We start from the raw sequence: 20,924 nt of genomic DNA, 5'->3' as shown, positions 1-20,924 counted from the left end.
CTTCAACCCAGAAAGGATCTGGGTTCATATCACAGTGTCTACCGTGCAAGATACACTTAATGTTTTCATTTCATGGCCAAAGAAAAACTTAAAAATAAATCATTTTTTATATGAAGAACAGATTCAATGATTTCGTCCATATGAAACTGAGGGCACTTGTTACCTTGCTTTTTTCTCCAAAGAATATTTGGCAATACTCACATAAATTAAATGTGGGACTGATATATGACTCTACTGTATAAATATTTCTATTTCTTTCACTCTTCCATTCTATTCTTGCCAGCACATGCCTGCCCTTATTTTCCTGCAAACAACAGATCTATCAGCCCTTAGTTCCCTCACTACCTTCCCTTAGACACTCTTCCCTGTGTCTTAGAAAATAAAAAGTGACCACTTTAAAGGTAAAGAAGACTCTGCTGTCTCCTGTCTTCTTATACCTCACACATTCTTTCCTTTCCCAGGAAAGCTCCTTTTCCCTGATGAAATCTCTCTATTTTGCATATTTCACACATTTACCCATTCTGAAAATGTCTTTCTTGACTCTTCTGTTTTCCCTAACTACAGCCATACATTTATCCTTTTCCCTACCAAATTTCTTCAGCTAGCAACATACAATCATGGACTTGTTTCTACAACACCAGTCTACTCCCCAGGGCCCTGAAATCCTATTTTACTTCTCTTCACATTTTTCTACCTACATGTACTCCATCGCCACAAAAGGCTAAATCACTCTTTTCTGGGTGAATTAGAGATTGTTTTTTCCACAATCCTCACACTTGACCTTCAAGTTACACCCATTTTTTTTTTCAGACTGTACGTGACACTGACACTGTTGTTGTTGTTTTTCCTGAGTCTCACTTCTCATTTCTAGTTTTTTCCCCCAGTCACTAACCAGAGAAATGATCCAAAGCTGCTTCTGACCCTTTATTTAAAGCACCGTTATATATCATTTCTTGGTATTTTAATCATTGCTCCTGTGCTGGTGATGCAGATCTGCATCTCCGTTGTGTTTCCTTGAGCAATTCTAGTCTGGATCTCCATCTACCTCATGGAATTTGTATTTGCACAATCAAGCTTTGCCCCCAAATCAACATAATCAAAACCAAATTCATCATCCATTAAAAAAGAGTCTTCTACCTTAGCCTCTTTGGCACTTACGTTCTCCTGGTTGGTCCAGGCAAAAAAAAAAAAAAAAAAAAAAATTGAAGACATCTAAGAACACAAGGTATGAAGGAGAAGAAAGCCACAACCATAACCCTAATATTGTCACTTCCTGAACAGCAAATATAGTCTTTCGGCCTCTACTCCCTCCCTGTTCCAATTGATCCTATATGTTGTGCCTGCATTTAAATAAATGTCAACATTCTGTCCCCCTTTTCAAAACTTTCATCCTAATTGTCTAAAATACAGGATCAAACTCATGAGTCTGGTCCTCGCGACCATCCTGAAATTAGTCCCACCTTTCATGGCCAATCTCATCACACTCAAGCTTTCTGCCCTGTACCCACTCCCCACTTAAAATCTTTCCTTGGGGTGCACGGGTGGCTCAGTCAGTGAAGCATCTGACTCTTGATTTTGGCTCAAGTCAGGATCTCAGGGTTGTGGGATTGAGCCCTGTGTTGGTCTCTGCCCTGACAGCAGGGAGCCTGCTTGGGATTCTCTTTCTCCCTCACTCTCTGCCCCTCCCCTCCATTCTCTCTATCTCTCTCAAAAATAAATAAATGAACATTTTTTTAACTAAAAAAAAATCTTTTCTCATAGTGTTTTCCTGAGAGGAAATGACCTCCACCATTCATTGATTTTATTTAAACCACTCTTCTCAGGATTCATATTAGGATTAAATTATAAGGCATACTCAATCTCTTCCAGCCCACTGCAATATTGTTCTTTCTTTATTTTTATACCAAATCTCAACCGTCCACTACAATAACTTGTCACACTCTGATCTGTGGAACATGTAATTATATCATGTGCATATATCTTGTCATTTATGTTGTAAGGTCCTTTTAATGCTTCAGCAACAGTATTAAAGATCTAAGACAAATTCAATGCATACTTTCTGAATTAAGATTAATTGTCATTCCATGTGCTAATATTACAAGAACAATGTCATGGAATTCAGAATTTCCTATCCAGATTTCAAAAAAGACAAAAGTAGAAATAATCCACACCTGTGTATTATTAAACGGTGAGAGTAAAAATGATTAGGTCTTATAAATACAATTATTTACAAAAATTGTAATTATTTTCTTATTATTGTGCTATTTTCTTTCCTTTTTTTTCAAAATGAGGCAAAATTGTAATTAAGTAGCTGAAACACTGATGATTAGAAGTGCTCTCTTGCTTTTTCTCAATTAGAACTCACCTACCTTTCAGTTATTCTCAATGCCAAATAAACTGCTTATGTAGATATATGTCATTCCTCTGAACAGATTCTAGTTTTTTTAAACATAAAGTTTGTTAAAGAAGACCACACAAATGGGTAGGAAAGAAAACATTTTGTCAGCCTTATGCTCGGACACTTACACTAAAATATTTTTGCCAAGAAGAAATAGACTAAACATACATCAAGCCAAATGGAGACGCTTACTTTAGTGACTAGAGGTACTTCTTATGATTTAAGGCATTAGAACATAATTTGAGAATGTTTGGAAAGACCGTGCAATTGCTTTATGTTTCTGACAATCACTGTCCAAAAACCTGAGCACATCCAAAAGGTGTACAAACACATATGTGTGGTTAATACTATTATTTTAAGTTATATTTTAGTTTTTTAAACTAATGACAAAAATTTCTAAGGACAGTTATTTTTTAGTGCTTTTTTTAAAATTAACTCGTTTTGTTTATTTATTTTTTTCATTGACATCCAAATTAGTTAGCATCTAGTGCAACAATGATTTCAGGAGTGGATTCCTTAGTGCTCCTTACCTATTTAGCCCATCCCCCCTTCCCACAGCCCCTCCTGTAACCTTCAGTTTGTTCTCCATATTTATGAGTCTCTTCTGTTTTGTCCCCCTCCCTGTTTTTATATTATTTTTGTTTCCCTTCCCTTATGTTCATCTGTTTGTTCTCTTAAAGTCCTCATAGGAGTGAAGTCATATGGTTTCTGTCTTTCTCTGACTGACTAACTTCACTTAGCATAATACCCTCCAGTTCCATCCACGTAGTTGTAAACGGCAAGATTTCATTCTTTTTGATTGCCGAGTAATACTCCATTGTATATATATACCACATCTTCTTGATCCATTCGTCCATCGATGGACATTTGGGCTCTTTCCAGACTTTGGCCATTGTTGATAGTGTTCCTATAAACATGAGGGTGCACGTGTCCCTTCGAAACAGCACACCTGTATCCCTTGGATAAATGCCTAGTAGTGCAATTGCTGGGGCGTAGGGTAGTTCTAGTTTTAATTTTTTGAGGAACCTCCATACTGTTTTCCAGAGTGGCTGCACCAGCTTGCATTCCCACCAACAATGCAAAAGAGATCCTCTTTCTTTGCATCCTTACCAGCATCTGTTGTTGCCAGAGTTGTTAATGTGAGCCATTCTGACAGATGTGAGGTGGTATCTCATTGTGGTTTTGATCTGTATTTCCCTGATGACGAGTGATGTTGAGTGCTGTTTTGTTTGGTGTTCTACTTTTTTAATGAAATATAAAGTTAATTGTGAGTGTTTTCCTTGGTCATCTCTGCTTAGCATTTCCCAATATCAAAGTTCAGGTACAAAAAAGTGGGTTTTTTTGTCCACACAGTATTGCCAATTTTCCTTTACCTATATTAGAAATTTTTCAACAGAACTAGTTTCTACTAAACACTATCATTTCTTTTGAGGCAAGAATGCTTTTTTGGAGAAGGCATAGGAGTGGGTTAGGACACTAGTAACCCTTATTCATTTATTTGATACAGATTTTTGAGCACTTTCTATGTGCAAGTTTCTATGCTAGATACTGGAAATACTGCAGTGAAAGAGACACAGTCCTCATCCTCATCAAATTTGCAATAAGAGGAGTAGGGGGACATTAAATACATGATAATTTAATCATAATTGTGGTAAGTTTTACAAAGAAGAAAAATAGCTAGGTAACTGGGAGACCCTGTAGAGTTAACCCCTCCTTCTTCAACCATAGTTGTCCTATTCTTTCTACCTATGTTTTATTTCTGTCAGAGATTTTATTTAAACTACTTGTAATTAACCAAATCCAGAAGGTCTCTTGTGAATGACTCAGCATGACTCTGCAAACTTTTCAAAGAGATCAGAGTACAAGATTTTGAAACACAACCAACATGTTTTGACCCAGCGTAACCTATGAGATGTGACCGGGATAAGTTAAATATAAACAGGTATCTTTAGGAGTAACCCTACAACAGACAGGTTCAAAATGATGAGTGGCAAGCAGTCCCCATCATAACCTCCCCCAGCCACTCATTAAATACAAACAAACACTCACCAAAAAAGGCACACATTGACAACTCTCAGAAAAACTGTGATTAATCATCATCCTAAAAGCAGAATCCAGACGGAATTGGCAGTGATTACAGAAGAGTTGGACCTGGACTGTGAAACATATATGGAGGCTCAAACACATGGTATGGGAAGTGAATAAAATCTATTTGACAGAGAGGCTCTGCACCTCTTACAGCACCGCTGCCCAGATGGAGATATGCACAGTCCCAACCCAGCAGAGAACAGGCAGATGCCAGTAAGATCCCTGGGTCCCACTCTAAGAGGCCAACATTGACTTCCAGGCACGCTCAGTGCTGGCAGCAGGCAGAACTAACACTATGCATGCGCAAGGGGGAATCAGATCTTGAAGCAGTACTGAGAATAGTATGTTTCATTTTATATTTAACATTATTATCAAAAACAGTGGGGGTAGAGAAGACACTAACACAGTCAAGTTGCACCAAAACTCTAAATGAAAGGCTTCTAGGGGACGCCTGGGTAGCTCACTTGGTTAAGCATCCCACTCTTGGTTTCTGTTGAGGTCATGATCTCATGGTTTGTGAGTTCAAGCCCCACATGGGGCTCTGTGCTGGCAGTGTGGTGCCTGTTTAAGATTCTCTTTCTCCATCCCTCTCTCTGCTCCCCCTGCTCTCTCTCTCTCTCTCTCTCTCTCACTAAAAATAAATAAACTTTTTAAAAAAGGCTTCTAAAAATGAGGTTTTGTACAAAACAGCATGCACCTCGTCTGAAAATCTGAGAAAGATATTAGACCTCTACAATGAGGACAAGTAACCTGTCCTTTCTACTGAAAAGCATCCTGCATAGTAAAAGTATGATAAAAGACCAATGGAAAAGTATGGAACTGCTATAACGGAATAGCATCTGAAACTCATGACTATAGGAGATTATGAGAGTTTAACTTATAAACTTATATAAGAGTTTAACTCTTATTATAAGAGTTATAAGGATCTATCTAATACTGAAACATTAGACATATTTCTACCCTTATGAGATGATTTATGGAAGGGCCAGCTAACGCAATTAGCCGTGTAATGAAATAAGGTGTAGAAGATTTGAAAGGAAGAAACAAAATTCTCATTTTATGCAATAGAAACAACACAAATAACAAATAAAACAAAAGTGATTCCTGAATATATTAGTAATCACCATTTTAAAAATATAATAGACAAAATATCTTCTAAATACAAAGATTTGAATATGTTAAATAAACAGAAACACAGTATTAAAGGTCCATATTTAACAAAAAATACTTTAGATCTGAACCCATGGACTCACAATATCTTTATACTCCTATCAAAAATGGGTTTTCCTGCATGGGAAGTTTCAATATTCTAAGGATGTCAATTCTCTTCCAATTAGACTATAAAGATACTCCAAATAAAACTCGGGAATTTTTAGTTGTAGGTGTAAGGGCGGAGAACGGGGAACTTAACAACATGATCTCAAACTCACCTGGAAGAATGAGCACAGGTATATAGACAAAATTAGAAAACCAAGAGTAATGAACAAGCTCTTCTCAGTTAATCAAATATATTACAAAATTACATTAATTAGATTCTTTCCAGTAAAAAGGATGGAAAGCACACAGATGATTTTTTTGGTGGATAATGAGTACAGGCATACTAAACATTGAAAGAGCACAAAACCCAAGTTGCATCTCCTCTGATCCCAAGACTGCCTAGAATGGGAAGAGCAGAGGATGTGCAGGAACAGAGCACAGCCCGGGTTCATGTAATCTACCTTCTCAAACAGCACACAACATTGTCTCTTCCCAAATGGATGAGTCCCAGGATCAATCTGGCCCCATCCTAGGTGAATTTTCCCTTTGGGCAGAGTTTCATGCTCAACTATGCCAGTGGTCTTTGGCCTCCTACATGCCCATCCCATGGTTACCTTTGACGGGGCTGGATAAGCCGAAGTTCAAGAAGCGATGGCTACCTTACCAAGTTCGTTTCACCTGATGTGTATATCAAGTTTATGAAGAAAGAAGCACTGTTGTCATATAATAAATAGTACACGATGTAGTAAGTCGTATTCTCTCCCAGAATACCTTATGCCACAATAAATTCTAGACAATGGCGGATTCAAATGTCACAGGTGAAACTATCAACTTATTAAAAGTATAATTGTAAACATTCTTAAAATATCTCCAAAATCAGAAATACTAACAAAAAGGACTGGGAAATTTGAGTAAATAAAAATTCTTAGGTGGGAGGGAGGGATGAACAAGCACAGCACTCTGTATGAAACTACATTGATGAATATATGGCATTATATGTTTGTCAAAACGGCACAAGTGAACCTTAGTGTAAACTATGGACTTTGGGTGATAATGATGCTAGGATGTACCACTGTTGTATGGAACGTCAATAGTGGGGGTGGTTTGTGTGTGAGAGGGGTGGGGTAAGCATATGGGCACTTTCTGTACTTTCTGCTGTATTTTGCTATGAATCTAAAACCACTCTAAAGAATCAAGTCTATTAATTTAAAACAAAACAGCCAAAAATTTTCTCTATGGAGAAATACAAACATAAACAACATTTTTTTAAATAAACAATTAAGGGGAAAATACTTGCCATATGCATAATAAGAAAATGGTTAATCGTCTTAATATACAAATTGTGCTCAGTGAAAGAAAATCTGAAAATACATTATATTAATTTCCTAGAGCTTCTGTAAAGAATTATTATAAATTAGTGGCTTAAAACAACAGACATTCATTGCCTCACAGTGCTGGAGGCCAGAAGTCCAAAATCAAGGTGTCGCAGTATACACGAAAGGCTGTAGGGAAAAATCCTTCATTTCCACCCTCAGCTTCCTTCTGGTGGCCGAGGAGTCTCTTGGTTTGTGGCTACAACACTCCAAATTTTGCCTCCATCTCCAGATGGTCCTCTCCAGGTCTGTGTCATCTCATATCCCTTGTAAGATATTTGTCATTAGATTTAGGTCCCACCCAGATAACCCAGGATGCTCTCATCTTGAGATCCTTAGTTATAGCTGCAAAACCCTTGCAGTGTAAATGCCTGACATTATAAGCTTTTGATTGCCAAGGCAATCATTTTTTAGAAATCCATTTTATGGATTTATTGAATCTGTTTATTAACAGATTGCCAGCTGTATGACACAGCTACAAGCAAAAAAAAAACAAAAAAAAAAACAAAAAAAAAACCCAAAAAACAAACATACAAAAAAAAAAAGCCAGTTAAGGAACCAAGCTCCCTAGACGGATGAAGTTACCCTTTCAAAAAACCCAGGGCAATCTAGTTAATTGGTAGCTTGGGTGACCCTGCCACCGCTCTCCCACACCCTAATTCCTGCTCTTAGTGTTCAAATTAGCCAATGGTGAGTGGCCTCTTAAAACCTCAGACACCCTTGGATCCTAATAAAGGCAGAGCCCCAGGTTCTCCCTCTCTTTCTTTGTCTCTCTCCCCCTCATTTCTGTGCCTTCATGTCATGTACCCTTCAAGACTTATGAGTCTTGAAGACTTATGAGTAGTAAGTCTTGTTCCTCAATGTTTCCTGATGGCTTTTTGCCGGAACACATCCTGTGATCATAAGAAGAATTACAAGGGCTGGTCTACTCACGAATTGACCCTGGTGGGGAAGTGTCCGTGGTGCTTGCTACTTGTACTACTGCCTAGGCAGGAGCCTCAAAGCATTCTAGTCAAGAGCATCACCGTCCGTGGGCTGGAATGGGCAAAACAACTCTTTCTCGAAATAATTTCATGTTCATAGTTCCAGGGGTTAAAACGTGGACATGTATTTTGGGAGCCACCATTCATTCTTCTACATACACTAATAAAAAAAATAGGCAAAACATATGAAAAGGAAATTCCCAAATTAAGAAATGTAAACCCTTTTAAAAGTCGTCAAGCTCAGTAAAAATAAAATAAATGTAAATATAAATGACACTGAAATATGCTGTGCTCTCAGATGTATGATGAAATAAAAGAACAAACTCTATGTGGCTAAATTCCAAAGTTTATCTTGGAATACCTGGAAAATTGATCCTCTAAGAAGTTATTTCCTCCCCACAACCCTCAAGTAGTGAGTGCCAGAATAATAATACACAGTTTGAATTTCCAATTTTGATTTAGTAACAACTAAGTAATATGATTGTACACCCTATGTCTCACTTTCAGGATTTTTACCTAAAAAACCAACAAAAGGAAAATTTCTCTACATAATGCTTTTCCCATCAAATTTCTATCTCAGAAGTTAGATGGAAACTTGGATACATCTTTAAATATATGAAATAAGCTTACCCTTAACTGTTCTCTTATAAAACAAAGAGTCGTTTTGAAACCACATAACAATTCCCTAATTTAACGGTTTTGCCAGATCATAAATTTTGCCTGAATATGCCTCATGTTGGGAGTTAAGAATATACGCTGGTACAACCACCTCAGATAATAATATACACTAACCCTGGGCATACACATATTCTATTACCTTAATCTCCACTAAGCATATATTAAACAAAATTGTGTTTGTATCAGCATTATGTATGATAGCCAGACAGTGGAAGTAATCCCCATCAAACAGTAGTATAAGCAAATAAATGGGGGCCCATTCATACAATAGAATATTCTACGGCAATGAAAATAAACAAACTGCTAGTTCACAGAACAACCTGGATGAATCTCACAAAATAAAGTTGGGTGGAAAAAAATCTAGAAACAAAGGGTATGTACTATATGCTTCCATTTATATAAAGTTCACAATCAATTAAAACTAACATGAGAGAAGTCAAGATAGCAGCTGCTGTCATGGTGGCTAATGCCCTGGAAAAGGTACCTGGACACCTGACAGTTTGCTGGAAATGTTATTTCTTTGTTGGGGCAGTAGTTACATGGAAGTGTTTACTTTGCGAAAATGTATTGAGCTATATGCTTATGATTTATGTATTTTTCTGTACGTAATATATTTGTTACAATTCTGAACCACTATTTCTTCTTAGCCTCTTTTCCTTGCACAGCCAACAATCTGACGAATGTCCTAAGGGAAAAATCAGCAGAGAATATGTTTCCTTTTTCTCTGAGACCTTGACCCATCAAATCTCAGTGTGAGGATGAATCTGATACAGCAGTTAAAGGCAATGGCAGAAATCATGTAGGTTTGTTTGCTTGCTAGTTTAGGATTCGATGAGATAACACCCATCAAATACTTAGCACAGAGCCAGGGATACAAATAGTGCTAAATTAAGTTGACTGTGTAATTTATCATCCAAAACAGGACACTTCTGAGAGTCAGAGACTGCTATTAATAAATACAGTGGACTACAAACATGCATTAAGATTTCTCAGAGACAAACTGAAAAGTACAGTCAATGTAAAGCTAAATAAATTATGACATGTACAATTAGTGTACTTGAGCTGGCCTTGCCATTAGCAAATACGTTAATAGGCTATGGTTTTTAAATTGTAAAAGTGAGGAAGTAATGCATTTGAGTGAAGCAATTATAGGTCAGCTACAAAACATTTATCTCTGTAAACAATGCACAACTGCTCTTGTACTCAAAAAAGGAAGGCTCTGAAGAAGGAACACCATCAAACTTCACCCCACTTTGGGAGGAAACTCTGATGCTGACATTTTTCCTAGCTCTGTAGACTGTGCCGGAGAACTGAATTCAGATGACCAGAAATCAAAGCACCCTCATCTCTTCGGGAGAACATAATCTTTATCACTTACTGTATTTCTTCATATTCAGTATCTTCACGTTTAATTTTTTTTTTTATTTATAAGTTGGAAGCCCAGTAATCCCAGTAGCATGGTTTATACAAGCATATTGTTATAAATTCCATTGCATATTACAGAGAAATGCCTGGAATCTCATTAGCTGTGATTTAGCACATTTAACACAAATTTTCATGTTTACGCCTAACTGCAATGGCATCTTTTATTGCTGGCACCAAGATCCCCTGGGTGGGCCTCAAAAGTCGATGACACTGGGCGGCCACGTATGGCAAAAGAGCAAAAGACTGGGAAGTACGACAGAGGCAAGTTTGGGTCCCACATGTGGTGTTCACTTCCTGCATAAATATTGGCTATCCTTGGGCTTCCTTTCCCTGATGTGTATAAACATGGTTTTTCCCTAGCATTCGAAGATGACATCATAACCCAACAACAGAAAAACATCTTTTTTGTTCCCCCGAATTAAGAAAGAGGTTTCTGATGTTCCATACCACTCTTTCCTCAGTTTACTGTCCATGTATAAAGTAGCTCTTTCTATAAGAAATTATTTTATGAAATCAGATGTAGAGATAATTGGACCAGGTCATTGTTGTTCAGTGTTCTTTCTCGGGCCCTTCTGATATCTGGTTGCCAAAGACATTCTATTATAGAGTCAACCCAAATACATAATTTCATTTTTCAAATTTCACCAAGCTCTATATTCCCACATTCAACTTCTGAAACAAGTTTTGTGTGAAAAATACCTTGTTTACTTCTCAGACTGGAAGTTCCTTGAGGGGAAAATGTGTAACAACTCTTCTTTCCTAGTTGTGAGAATGCGACTTATTCCCGTCAGCACACATTTATTGAATGAAGGAATGAATGGACAAGGAATCAGCAGCCCAGACCAATGGCCAGCCCGGGTCACAGGTGAGTTCTGTCTGCACACAGCAATCATGGCAGTGAGTCTCATCCTGGGTCCTCTTTGACAGATCAACTTTCCAAAGTTGGACAAAAGGCCAGCTAGGAGGAGATGGTGGACAGCTCTCTCTCTCTCTCTCTCTCTCTCTCTCTCTCTGCCCCTCCCCGTTCACACTTTGTCTCTGTCTCTCAAAAATAAATAAATTCTAAAAAAAAATTTTTTTAATAAAAATAAATAAATAAGTAAATAGTCTCTTGAGTTCAATGCTCAGTTTTCTGGGTCCTCTTCTCTAAGTTGGCTTCTGGCTTCATGAAGTCGAGGCATGGCCATCAGATGGAGTCCTTAAATCCACATGGTACCCTTGTGCCCCCTGGACCTTGTAGCTGAATGACTGGTTCCAGCGGCCCCCACCCAACACCTGCTGCTCTGAACCGGCCTCACCCTTGGGCACCTGTCTGTCACGAGAACCTGTGATGGGAGCACTCAGAGCCTGATCCCTCCAGGTCCATCATAGCTCAGTCATGAACTCTGGCTAATTGGACTTCACCACCCCGTCAGTCATGCCAACACTTCTGTAATTCTCTCCCATGTCCTCTATGTCTTCTGCCAGCCTTGACCCTTCAGTCTCATCACAGAGAGCCGCCCGGTCCCACCTTTATAAACTGGTCTGGACCAACCGCCTTTTTATCGATCAACCAAGGTTTTCATGTTTCTAAATAAGAAGATCCTTCGCCTGCCCCGCTGAAGTCAGCATGACTTGTGTTACTTTCTCTGTCCTACAGTTCATGTTTTGACATAAAGATGAAAACATGTTACATCCACCAGCTGCATTCCTCCCAGGTTTTCTGGGTAAGCTGTTCTAACATCAGTGCTCCAGGAACAAGCTTTTTAAATTCCATTCTAACCTTTGAGTTTCTAATAATAATCGCAGGGTATTTTTTTCAACCCAAGATTAGTTATCTGGTGTGTGATAAGGACTTCCACTCTTCTTGATGCTTTCATGAATTCACGAGATTAACCCTTGTACGACTCTTTCTTCATCCTTCAAAGTACTTCAAAATAAGATGAGAAGGCATAGATGTAGGGCAGTGCACCTCGTGCTGCCTACTCATGATCATACTAAATAAAATACTCATACACAAGTGTCGTGAGGCCCAGTGGAAACGTTAACCGCCTTTGCAGTTCAAAGTGTTGGCTGAAAAAAATATACAGATAAAGGGAAACAAAGCATTTCTTCCACCAGTGCAGAAAAAAAATCTGTATGATGTATTATCCATTTTAAGGTAGAAACTAACGGGAATTTAAAACCTCCCTCTCTCTCTCAAAATAATAAATAAACTTTAAAAGCGGGGGGGGGGGGTGCCCGGGTGGCTCAGTCAGTTAAGCATCTGACTCTTAGTTTCAGGTCAGGTCATGATCTCACAGTTTGTGAGACTGAACCCAGTGTCGGGCTCTGTGCTATCAATGCAGAGCCTGCTTGGGATTCTCTCTCTTTCTCTGCTCTCTGTCCCTCCCCCACTCCGTCTCTCAAAATAAATAAGCTTTAAAAAAATAAAATCTCCCTTTCTAATAATCAAAGATCTATGATACCAGATGTGACCACAACATGCCTTCTTGGATGAATATCAGACACAAGGGCCCTGAAGCCATACTCACTGTAAATCTAGGATAAATCATCCACATCTCCACTCAGATACCAGCCACCACACTCAAAGCAAGGAGCCAGGCCTCTCTAGGTGGTATTTTGGTCACCAAAATGCCAGTGTCCTGTGTTATTTTTGAGACTTCCAGGTCCATCTTCCTGTGGAGATTTTGGAGGAAATGAGGTAGGAGATCAAAATATCATCTTGGGGTTTTTTTTTTATGTTTTCATTTATTTTTGAGAGAATGAGAGAGAGAGAGAGAGAGAGAGATTGAGAGAATGAACAGGGGAGGGGCAGAGAGAAAGGGAGACACAGAATCCAAAGCAGGCTCCAGGCTCCGAGCCATCAGCACAGAACCTTAGGCGGGGCTCCAACTCGTAAACCACGAGATCATGATCTGAACTGAAATCAGACACTTACCCAGGGGCTCCTACAACATCATCTTTTTATTTTTATTTTTTTTTACTTATTTTTGAGACAGAGAGAGACAGAGCATGAGCAGGGGAGGGGCAGAGACAGAGGAAGACACAGAATCTGAAGCAGTCTCCAGGCTCTGAGCTGTCAGCGCAGAGCCTGATGTGGGGCTTGAACTCACGGAGTGTGAGATCATGACCTGAGCCAAAGTTGGATGCTTAACCAACTGAGCCACCCAGGCGCCCCCTACAATATCGTCTTTAATGATAGCTCAGCTAAGGATAAGACAGCGATCTGACTCAGAGCCTAAACAACTTCCTCCTCCTTACTTCTTGTAATAAATAACCCAGTGGCCACAGGCAAATCAGCCATCAGAGAACAAGAGCTTTGCTCTGACAAGAGCCCCACTTGAAGGAGAAAAGAGCAGGGAGAATTTCTGGACTGTGTAGTTCCAAAGTAGCTGACAGACATCCATACCTGTGCAAGGGTCCTGGGGTTGCAATAACAAAGTACTACCAATTTGGTGTCTTAAAACATTCTCTCACAATTCTGGAGGCTAGAAGTCTGAAATCGAGGTGTGGGCAGGGCCATGCTCCCTCCTAAGCCTCTTAAGGAGGACCGTTCCTTCTCTTTTCCACCTGCGGGCAGCCCAGCCGTTCCTTGGTTTATAGCAGCATAACTACAAACTCTGTCTCCCCCTTCACCTTCACATTTTCCCTGTCTCTCTGTGTCATTCACTTATAAGGCTGACGGTCGTATTGGATTAGGGCCCACACTAACAACCACATCTTAACTCGATTACGTCTGCACAGACCATATTTCCAAATAAGGTGGTACTCACAGGTACTGGGGGATTTGGACTTTATTTTTTGGAAGATATATTTCAACCCGTAACAATGCCCATAAGCTGCAGCACATTTATTCCACCCCATGGAGAAGTCTGGATAAAGGAATCTCAAAATTTTGCCTTCCAGTAAGTCAGAGAAAGTGTGTTTTCCATGGGGAGGGTCCAGTGAGGGCCAAATGAAGAGGAAAAGCTTTCAAAAAAGACACTTTCTTATTTTATGGACAAGAGTCAAAGGAAGTGAGATTAGAAAAGAAACACAGTTTGGGGCACCTGGGTGTCTCTGTGGGCTAAGCATCCGACTCTTAATTTTGGCTCAGGTCATGATCTCACGGTTCATAAATCCAAGTCTCCTGTCAGGCTCTTCACTGGCAGTGCAGAGCCTGCTTGGGATTCTCTCTCTCCCTCTCCCTCTGCCCTCTCTCTCTCTCAAAAGTAAATAAATAGACATTAAAAAGAAAAGAAAAGAAATAGTTTCGTAAACAAAGAGGGACTAGCAGGGACTGCTTTAGCAGCACCTATATGCTAATCTAACACTTCATGTGTTAATCTAACTAGGGATATAAGTTATTTAATATGCTAAACTAAATTTGCATGTTTCCATCATTTATAAAATTAGGTTGATCTGAAGGAAATAGCTGACTTATGGTTAAATATTAAGCACGTGAAAAGCAGAAAATACTATCAAAGTCAGGAAAAATCAAAACATGCAAATTCAAACAAGTGGCTGTTGTTTTCGTCTAACAAATTGGCAAAAAAAAAAAAAAGAAAAGAAAAGAAAAGAAGAAACCTCCCAGTGTTCATGATTAGCAAGGATATAGATAAAAATGCCTTCCTTTGCACCACTGGTGAGAATGGAAATTACAACCCTATGGACCGTAATTTGGTAATAAATATCATGTACTTTATTTTTTTTTTAATTTTTTTTAACGTTTATTTATTTTTGAGACAGAGAGAGACAGAGCATGAACAGGGGAGGAGCAGAGAGAGAGGGAGACACAGAATCCGAAACGGGCCCCGGGCTCTGAGCCATCAGCCCAGAGCCCGACGCGGGGCTTGAACTCACAGACCGTGAGATCATGACCTGAGCCGAAGTCGGACGCTCAACCGACTGAGCCACCCAGGCGCCCCTATCATGTACTTTATAAGAAGACTTTCCATAGGACTCAGATGTTCTTTTTTCTAGACAATTATCTTAAGGAGAGTCTAGGGCATGTGTACCAACTTTCAGTTATAAGCATTTTCATCACATTACTGTTTCTCAACAGTCATGAACTAAATAAATGCTTACAAGAAAATAATCATACAGCCATGTGACAAACTCCTATCAGTGTCATTTTTAAAAATGATTCTGTAGAACAAGGATCAGAAGGCTATAGCCCATGGCTAAATCTGGCCCACTGTTGTTTGTTTTGTTTTGTAAGGAAAATATTATCAGAGCACAATCGCGCACACTCACTGATGCGTTCTGGATCGCTGATTTCTCCAGGGTAAGTGGTTGGGACAGGATTGCCCACAAATGATAAAATATTTACCCTCTGGCCCTTTGTAGGAAAAGTTCACTCGCTGATCCCTGCCCTAGAAAATGGCCGATGATAGGGAAGAAATTGTCAGTTATGTTTATAAAAAGGAATATTACAAAATAATGTGCTTGCTAAGAGTCTATGGTTTTAAATGTACTTATTTAAAGATTTATGTGTATATGTGTATGTAAGTCAGTACACCAAAAAATTAATAGTCATTATCTCAGGGAAATAACATTTTGAGTGTGTTTTTTCTTTCTTTCTTTCTTTTTTTTTTTTTTTAATTTTCTATCTTTGGGGCACCTGGGTGGCTCAGTTGGTTAAGCATCCGACTTCGGTTTAGATCATGATCTCACGGTTGGTGGGTTGGAACCCCACATCCGGCTCTGTGTTTACAGCTCAGACCTTGGAACCTGCTTTGGATTCTGTCTCTCTCTCTCTCTCTCCCTCTCAAAAATAAACATTAAAAAAATTTTGTAATAAATTTTCTATCTTTTCCAAAATGTCTGCAGTGAAAAGGTGTATATGTATATAAAAATATGCTTAAAATAAATACTGCTAATTCAAAACTGAATTAACTTTGAGTCAGTTGCTTAACTTCCCTGAGCTTCAGTATTGTCCACTGTTACTGATAGTATGTTCTGTAGTCTTGTGAGCAGTAGCTAAGAGATAATATATGTAAACTGCATGTGAGTGCCTGGAACTTTCTATCCACCAACAGAGTATCAGTGGAAACTAATGTCAAAGCCGGGTCATGCACTGGAAACATCTGTAAACTCAACTCCAGAAAAAGTATAAAGAAATAGCCACGTCTAGTAGAGTAACATTAAAGTTCACAGTAGTTTTTACTTTTAGCAACTGGTCTGACTAAAGGCACACTGGGGTGGGGTTGGGGGGCACTTTCTGCAGGAAAAGAGCTGTGCCTAATTTTGGTGAAAACTTTTAGGTATTGTACTTAGACATGTGTCCTATAATGCTTACAACACAGATATCAAATAGCCAGTTTGGCTCAATGATTATAAGAATCCTAAACTCATAATTCACCTGCTTTTCAAGATTAACTACAACCACATCAAGACATCTGAAACCAAGGGACAGAATCACCTTCGTGAGAAAGCAGCTCCATTTTTGACTTGTGTGCAAGTCAGGCCCCATGTAAACACCATAAAAAAGCGAGGTCTGAGATGTTATTTCAAACTTCTTCAGTTGCTTTCTCTCCCATATTTAGCGTGATAAACTTTGTTTTGTCTGTTTTGAGGCTTCATTTATCTCTTGGAAAATATAATATTTCATTAAACCAGTATGTGTCCAGAGTTTCTTTTCACTTCTTTTTAAATGTCCTCCCAGTATCAACTTGCCCAGAAGCCTCTCCAGATAAGGAAGCAGAGGATATCTGAAAATAATACAAAACCAGACCAAATTCTTATAGACCAGAAAAGCTAGGAATGCGTAAATTATATAAATTGTGTGTCCTTGTCACACACAGTTAAAAGGACTGCAGTGCCAGCTGTCTTTACATCAAAGAGGATATTTTGATCTCTGCAGGAAGCTAGCTCTATAATTATTTAACATTTCCTCAACTCTTTCAACCACCATTCGTTGTAGGTAACATCCCGTGTTCCTCCCAGAAAAAAAAAAACAAATCAATAGGTAACATCCCGTGTTCCTTCCAGAAAAAAAAAACAAATCAATCAAGTCAATTTTGTTTTTCTGATTTATTTATTAAAACTTACATTAATGCTCTGTTGTGGGGGGGGGGGGGATGGGCCAAATGGGTAAGGGGCACTAAGGAATCTACTCCTGAAATCATTGTTGCACTAGATGCTAACTAATTTGGATGTAAATTTAAAAACCTAAAAAATAAAAAAAGCTAGAAAAAAAAGAATAATTACTTTTATTGACATCCAAGTTCTGTTGTGGCCAGTTACAGTGTAATGTTGATCTTCTCAGAAATAAATTTGCAATAAAATAAAAAAATAGAGCTTAAAAAAAACTTACGTTAATGCTCAAATATACAATATTCGAAACCATTTTCAATCCATCATTCAATCAATAGCAATTAACACGAAAATGAAAAGCATCCCGACCGAGTAGGAATACAAACAGGACAGTGGTGTCTATTATTTAGACCAAAGCTGATTCCACAGGAAGTCAAAACATCCAGTTGATTTAATTAAAGAAAAGAGAAATTCAGTCAATCCAGCTGTCTGGCATCATAAAAACCAAACACAGGGATGATTGATTGAGTCTTTGACGTGATTCACCAGATGTTTTAGCCTCTTGGAGACAGACTAAAAGGAAAGGATTCGGATGAGTTTCAAATTCCTTCATTTCTCCCTGGGCACTCAGTGTGAATCTTCCTTCCTTCCACTCTGGTTACCTAATCCCTGTGCCCTATGGTAACATTATCTCATATTTGCTTTCGGACCAAATTTGGGATATCTTGATCAAGTAACAAATTGAGAGCTAAGTGGTAACGTATAAACAATTTCATTTCCGCTCCCCCTAAACATATGACTTCATGCAGCCTTTTTTCTTTTTTTTTTTTTTTTGGCTGGAAAGACTCTAGCACATGCAGGATCCCAGAAGCAGAGTGGTTAGAAATACTGAAGATGCCCATACACATAAAATCTGACAAGAACAGCCAAAATGATAGATCCAGGGGAAATATTCTTGCAAGGTATTATTAGCTTGATTGCTCTGCGTGAACATTCCGTGTTCAGATTGCTTATAATCAGCTTTCCCCATATTAAGGCACTAATGAGTTGATGGTGAGGTAAGCTTTTTCTCAAAGGACAGAAATCAGAGACCGAGAAATACCAAAACAAAGAGAGGAAAAAAGAAGCGGGTTCCTTCGCAGCATCACGGGGATCTGCAGGTTTGCTGAATTCTGAGTTAGCACAATGCTACTCACTTTTTAAAGCGAACTGATTGGTAAAAATCATCCTAGGGGTAGGCAAAAGAGAATCTATCCTATGTGTTATGACTTAAAAGAAACAAAATAGGTGATTTTGTTATATCTTCATCTTTGGCCTGAATGTCCCAGCCCTGAGAATAAGGTCACAATACCTTTCATTTTTTACATCTGGGTACAGCTTCACGTGTATTATCTTAGTTGGTTGGCTCAACAGTTTTAGAGATGTATCATTATACCCATCTTTCCTCAAAAGGCTAAAGGGTTTTCCTGAGGACAGAGTGTGCAGTGATATAGGACCCAGATATTCTAACCCCTAGCCTTAGTACCATAGTTGCCTCCGAGAATGAGTTGAAAAGAAATATTGAGACCGCTGGGTCCAAAACGACATCAGGTAAACTACACTCCAGAGAACTTTATTCATTGGCTTAGTCTGTCGATACCTTGAGCTTCAGTGAAGGAAGGAAACAGGACAAGCCTACTTGGGGGCCCAAAAACTGTCATGTAATTTCATGTATTTGAAGGCAGTCTTCACAAAGCCGAGTGTACCATTCACTAACTCAAATATTCTGGAAAACAAAGTTTTAAAGACTTCTCTCCCAAAGAGCAATATAACTAAAGGAAAAGTCAAAGGTGTCTCTTCTCGTTCTGAATTTCTAAAAGTCGTATTATCTAGCTATGTTTCCATGTTCCAGTATAACTTCTATTCTTAGAGGCCATGACATCTGAAGATATCTTTTGGTGCCCGAAATCGTATTACAAAGAGTGGCAACAATGTAGAAGGCATCAGTGTGCGGGCTGCAGGCTCCAGGTTGCCTGAGAATGTTCCAGATCCAACCATCGACTTCATCGGCTTCCTCTGTCAACACCTTTCTTAACTTCTGTATCCTCAGCTGACACCAAACGTCTCAGCTTCTTCAGCCACAACCAACCAATCTCAATAGTCACCACCATCACTGAAGCTTGGAGGAAAAAAAAAAAAAAAAGTTCTCCTTCTAATGAACATCTTTATTTACTCAGCATCATTCTTTTTTTAGCAGTGGTTGCTCTTTCACTTGCTGGGCTGTTAGTGATCTGCTTCAGTTCACTTCCCTGGCATAAGGCTGAGCACACGGAAGGCTGAGCGCATAGCTAGGGCTGGGGAAGCAGAAGACGATGTCTCTCAAGTCAAGCGATTGGTTATCACAATAGTTTTGATCCAAAGTGGGCCAATGAGTGTCAGTCCAAGGGCTTTGGATGGCATTATCAGAGAGGACAATTTCCCTTTGCTCTGGTATTAATACCTATGAGGATAGCACAGCACCACATGGAAAACCTGCCTGAAGAAAAATCAGCACAGAAGGAAGCGGAGCAGAAGGTGGACCAAGAGACATCGTCTGATCTCCCAGCCCAGCTATCCCTGGGAGACACTGATACCAGCTTTGACTCTTCACTCTTCAGTTACGTGAGGCCATAAACTCCTTTTTCCCTTCTTTTCTTTTTTTTTTTTTCTGTTTTCTGTTTGTTTGTTTGTTTGTTTGTTTGTGAAAGTTACTATGCCTTGGATTTCAGATACTTATAACCAAGAGTTCTGTTCAACACACTCCTCAACCCAAACTTTAAATATTCCATGCACTAGATTTTTCTGAACTCTTTAAATTAGAGTGGGGTCAACTTTGTTTTTAAACTAGAGTGTTTTGGAATCACAGGACTCTTAATTGATTCTCAGATCTCTCACTGTAAGGTACTGGCCAATGCTCCAGATGTCATGTTCTTTTTGGTTTTTTTATATATTTATTTATTTTTGATAGACAGAGAGAGACAGAGAACACGTGGGGGAGCAGCAGAGAGAGAAGGAGACACGGAATCCGAAGCGGGCTCCAGGCTCCGAGCTGTCAGAACAGAGCCCAAAGCGGGGCTCAAACTCACAAACCCCGAGATCATAACCTGAGCCAAAGTCAGACGCTCAATCGACGGAGCCACCCAGGCATCCCCAGATGTTATGTTCTGAATCCGCCATCACTTCTGATCCAAGGCCATGCTTCCCACAGGCTGCTTCCAGCCAGTGATTGAGTGCAGCAGGAGTAGTGAGCAAGCCATGAGATGTGGGGCAGCTCTGAAGAGTGTCATTGGCTGGAAGACTCCTCATCAGTCTTTTCAAAATGTTCTTATAACTACACACCATCCAAGATTCCTTCACCCAACCTTGTTTTTTGTTTTTATTTTGCTCTAATACAAGCGCGTGTATCACGGTCTAAGAGCTGTCTCAGGATACGCCAGTTTCCTTCCCGTTTTCCTTCATAGGTGTTTTGCCAAGAATTCTGAAGGGTCTGAGATTTGCTTACCTTGCTTGCAAGCTAACAAGTTGGCCTGCCACCATTTCATGGATGCTGGCAGAAGACAAGAGACTCTTGGATGCAAAATAAAAGAGAGTGCCTTGCTCACAGCAGCATTTGCTCTAGTTATTCAAACCCCGAATCCCACAGGATGACATTAAGAAGGCCAAGGTGGCATCCCTCACATGGAGGATTGTGTTGGGGTTTTGTTT

Source organism: Neofelis nebulosa, chromosome 2 (genome assembly GCF_028018385.1).
Source record: "Neofelis nebulosa isolate mNeoNeb1 chromosome 2, mNeoNeb1.pri, whole genome shotgun sequence".
In the NCBI taxonomy this organism is placed as follows: Eukaryota; Metazoa; Chordata; class Mammalia; order Carnivora; family Felidae; genus Neofelis; species Neofelis nebulosa.
Note: the sequence above shows the minus strand (reverse complement) of the source record.